This window comes from Phacochoerus africanus, chromosome 6, assembly GCF_016906955.1.
Source record: "Phacochoerus africanus isolate WHEZ1 chromosome 6, ROS_Pafr_v1, whole genome shotgun sequence".
NCBI lineage: Eukaryota > Metazoa > Chordata > Mammalia > Artiodactyla > Suidae > Phacochoerus > Phacochoerus africanus.
Genome location: NC_062549.1, coordinates 91,910,996 through 91,915,999, shown reverse-complemented (window position 1 = coordinate 91,915,999; position 5,004 = coordinate 91,910,996). Strand labels below are relative to the sequence as shown.

Below are 5,004 nucleotides of genomic sequence, written 5' to 3'. Positions count from 1 at the left end.
TAGAATGTGCTAGTGAGACATAAAGATCAATAATTTAGGATGTGACATATATTAATTAAAATTCTGTCTTGAGAATTAAATGTTTCTCCTTTATGTCAGTTTAGGTATGTATCTCAAATTTATCACTTTTTGTAAATTCTCACATTTATGTCATGAAGTCGATCACAGCATTCTCTCATCTTTAATGTCTGTGTGACCTAAAAACATCCAGATTTCCATTCTATGATGTTTATTTTTGTCATCTGTCTTTATGCCTTCATTTGATCTCATGAATATTAATATTTCAATATTCCAAGCTTTGACTTCTTTGAACCACTCTACTACTATTTCCATCAATTTATGTTCTCATATTTTACGTTTTTTATATTTTAATTCCTTCTTCACAATCTTTCCATGTTCAGTTATTCCTTTGCTAAATTCTTGATATGAATGCCTATAAACTTGCAGCATATGAATTTTCTAATAATTATTTTGAAGAGTATATTTCCAGCCAAATACTGAAAAGCTGTATCAAAAATTTCAAACAGTAGTATTTACCCATTCCTCAAATTTAAATTATTTTTCTCCCATCCATGGGTCTTCCTATTTCATCCATTGTTATTCAGAAGTATGTTTCTTGACTTCTAAAACATACAGGTATTTCCAGCTCCCATATATTCCCAGATATTATTTTCTAGCTTAACAGTGGCAACCACAATCCCTGCCACAGTTACCATATCACACACATGAAAGTTAATTAGCTCATATTCAAGTTTAGGAATTTGAGCCTAGACTTAACATCACTTCTTCTACACTCACCATGAGCAAGTATCCAATATTTTATAGCTTCATAGCTTAAATGAAACATTCTGAGGGGTGGGAAACAAATAGAAGAAACACTCTTGTCACTGAGGCAGTGATAACAGATGTAGAGGGTACATATTCTGCCTGCACATGTGCCACAAAAATGGCCCCAGGAAATATGACAGAGTCATGACAAGAGGTAAATTTAATCAGTATAAGCACATAAAATTTGATCCATATCTTATCTTTATAATATCCCCATAATTAACAAAGTTCAGAATTTTTCTCCAGCAACTTTTTCATACATTTTATATACACAAACCTCAAGTACAACAATATTTATGTCCTACATGAGGCGGCATGGATTTGCACCTTAGCAGCAGGACTGAAAAATGATTCAAAAAAGTTCCTAGGCTTGTGTGTTGGAATTTGCAGTAAGATCACTTGCTATTATCTGTGATATATAAGCTATAGGCTCCACAGTATTTCTTTTTTTTTTCTTTTGGGTAATAGGAAGATTTGATATAGTGTTACCTAGTTTCCTTTATTACATATTGTATGTCTGCTAAAATTATTCCAAAACAACTTTATTTATTACACCCATCAATACCATGACTTTTTTTTTGGCATGTGGGGAGTTCCCGGGCCAGAGATCAAACCCAAGCCATAGCTATGACCTGAGCCACTGCCAGGAACAATGCCAGATCTTTCACCCACGTGTGACAAGGGAAACCCTAATGCCATGACTTTTTAAAAATGTGTGGTTTAATACCTTCTCTTATACAAAATAGGTTATTTCCCAGCTATCATCATGGATTCCCTCTGTCATGGAAATTGTAGGCTTTACTGTCCTGTTGACCTATTTGAATCAATGTCCCACAAATATCATGTTTATTCAGAAGCTAGCATCTGGCAGTCATTGAAGAACACCACCATGAAAAATGATACTAAAATCTTTAATAATCAGTATGACAGGGGATTTAAAAACTCATATCAACCCAAATGTCACAAAGAGAGAGATGATGATTACTGCATCATGAAGCTCCTGTTAAAAATGGTTTCATCTCTTGGGAGACACAAACAAGTGTCTCACATCTTTGCCTAGATAAATAAACCTTCACATCTTTAGATATTTTAAAACATTTCTTAGTATAGTAGTCACAGTTGTTTTTTTCTTCCACAATATTTATCCTACTTCAACAAAGATGCAGGAAACCCAGAGGCTGATTTGTGGAAGCCTAATATCTGGAGAGACGGAGATAAAGGTAGAAGTATCGGGAGAACTGGCAAGTACTAGTAGATAGAGTTTGATAGTAGGAGATGTGGGGGTAGAATTCGAAGACATGGATAAATTCCTTAACAAGCTAAGTAAATGACTGTCATGGTTTAGGTCCCAGAATAAGTGACTTGATCATCATATGCCAAACTCTGGAAAAAGGCAAATGGTACACCGTTTTCCAGCTATAACAGAGCAAATGCCTCAATGGCTTCAGAGGACATTCAATCATGGAGCAATAAGCCAAAGTTTATTTATTCAAGGAACTATGTCTTTGCAAGCACCTTTCTGAAAGCACTCTTCATGTCCTTATTCCTGAGGCTGAAAATGAGAGGGCTGAGGAAAGGAGTAACGACAGTGTAAGGGACTGCTATGACTGCGTCATCTCCCCCTGATGCTCCTGGCTTCAGATAGACAATAGATGCAAACCCAAAGTGGATGATGACCACCGTGAGGTGGGAAGCACAGGTAGAAAACGCCTTCTGCTTGCCCTCAGCTGAAGGGATCCTGAGGACAGCGGAGAGAATGAAAACATAAGTGAGGATGATGAGCAGGAAGGTGCCCGTCAAGCCTGACCACTGAGATTGCTGTTACAATGAGCTCAGTGAGTTCACTGTCTAGACAGGACAGCCTCACCACTGCCCGCATGTGACAGAAGAAGTGTTTGACAAGGTTGGGGCCACAGAAAGAGCCCCTGAATATCAGTGCAGTCTCAGTAATAGAGATAATGAAGCCAGCAACCCAGCAGAGGCCACAAGTTGCCCACATACCACGTTGGTCATAAGCAGTGGATATCTGAGAGGGTTGCAGATGGCAAGGGAAGCGATCAAAACCCATCAAAGTGAGAATGATACTGTGAGTGCCACCCAAATCCCAAGAAGAAATACATCTGCATGCCACATCCTATGACTGAAATGCCCCCTGTTCTTGGCCAGGAGATCTTGCGAGCATCTTGGGGATAATGGTCAATGTGTAGCAGGTCTCAGAGAAAGAGAGTGCACTAAGGAAGAGGTACATAGGAGTGTGGAGACACCTGTCTACCCACGTTAGATACATGATGGCCAGGTTCCCTGTGAGGGTGAGAAGGTAGAGGCAGAAGAAAACCACAAAGAGGAATGTCTGTGCATGTGGGTAAACAGAGAAGCCAACAAGGATGATTCTTTCAGAATTGTTGTGATTGATCTTCATTCTTTGAATGCCTGAAATCGGAGAAGAAGCAACACATAAATATTAAATTCTCCATTATTTGCAATTTGATCAAACTTATAATTGTCAACAGATTTTTTTATTTAGTTTGGCCAAAACACTATGTGTATGTAGGTAATAATGCAAACTGTTGCTCTTGGAATGGATTTACAATGAGATCCTGCTGTGCAGTACTGAGAACTATGTCGAGACACTTACTTCACAACATGACAATGGGAGGAAAATTTATGTAAACATGTATGTGTAACTTGGTTCCCATGCTGTACAGTGGAAAACTAAATTAAATAAATAAAAGAGTTTGTTTAGCTGGTAATACAAAAAAAGACAGAAAATACTCTAATTCATGTTCAGATGAAAGAATTTAGGTGAATTATGTAATTCAGATTTGGATCAGATTCTGAACCTTGGAAAAACTACAAAGTAGTTAATACCTACAGTTTGTATATGACAGAGCAACTGCTCCATATAATATTGTCTGTAAATATCTAAAGAGTGAAAATTAATGGTTGACTTCTTAAGAATTTGCAGACCATATTTCGACAATGGCTGACAATTATGAGAAGCCCAATGTCATTTTCTCTTGGAGAAATTGTCTAGGATCTGAATATTAAAGAAAAGAACACTGCCCTCTATTTGTCCCTAAGATAGTGTGAAAAATTCCCTTTCTCCAATAGAATATTCACACACTAAATTTTAATTCTCATGACTCTTCACAGTAACTCTATAAGAAAGACAATTATATGGATTGCATAACTAAAAGATTTACTAAGTTCCCCCAAAAGACAAAGATAATATATTGACAAAATAAGAAGTTGTTTTAGTAGCTCCTTGGTGCAAAACCCAAGCTCTTTCGAACCATTCTATTTTCAGAACAGCCTGATTTCACACAATAGGTTCTATCTGTTGTATTAGGGGCCGCCCCCCACTCCCTGGCCCATGATGGACTAGAAAATTTGTTTTCACAGCCATAGATAAACTTAGAAGCATTTTGAAAATCAAAGAATAAGTAATACAAACTCCAGAGTAGATCTTTCCTTTTCTAGTTCTTACTAACTGGTGTGCCAAATACTTACTCAGTGAATCATCAGCAGTAGAATATGAATGTCAGAATCCTCTACTTGTGGCATATTCTGAATATGTGTGTCTGTGGAGGGAATGAGGGTACCATACCCTTCCCTACCCTCAGCCCTCTGAAACTGTTGGTAAATCACCTTGTCTCAATTTTAATTTAGCATATAGATCCACTGATAAAAGAAACACACTCTAATGTCAAAGATAAGTGGATAATTCAAAGAAAATTTAGTGACAATTAATCACGAAGAAAAGAAAGTCAAACCGTCAAGAATATTTTCCTACCTTGTGTATCTTATCAAAGCACCAAAGCCAATTCAGTGGTAGAATTATATTCTTCCAAGTCAGTCTTCACATTGTTGTAAGCATGCTTTGTTCACTCAAAAGTGTCAAAGACCAACTTAGCATGAAAATCACTGGTCACTGCTAGTTCAGTGACCTTGGGAAAGTCCCTGTAACCTTCTGGGTCAGTTTCCTCAGCTGAGAAGTGTTGAAAGAGCTCGTGCTTTTCTGCACTTCAGCTTCCTATGGCTCTAGAGTGTTTTTTTGTTTTTGTTTTTGTTTTAACGTGAGAGGTGAGGCTAGCCCAATGCACTGTGATCAGTTCCCCAACAGTCCCTAAATTACAATGGTTTAGAGCCTTTCCTTCTACCGCTTTAGAGATATTG

At 37.5% G+C, this 5,004-nt stretch overlaps 1 pseudogene; it reads right to left on the bottom strand.

Annotated features, from left to right (window-relative positions):
• Positions 1–2,325: 2,325 nt before the first annotated feature.
• Positions 2,326–3,302, bottom strand: LOC125128710 (olfactory receptor 10X1-like; annotated as a pseudogene).
• Positions 3,303–5,004: the final 1,702 nt, after the last annotated feature.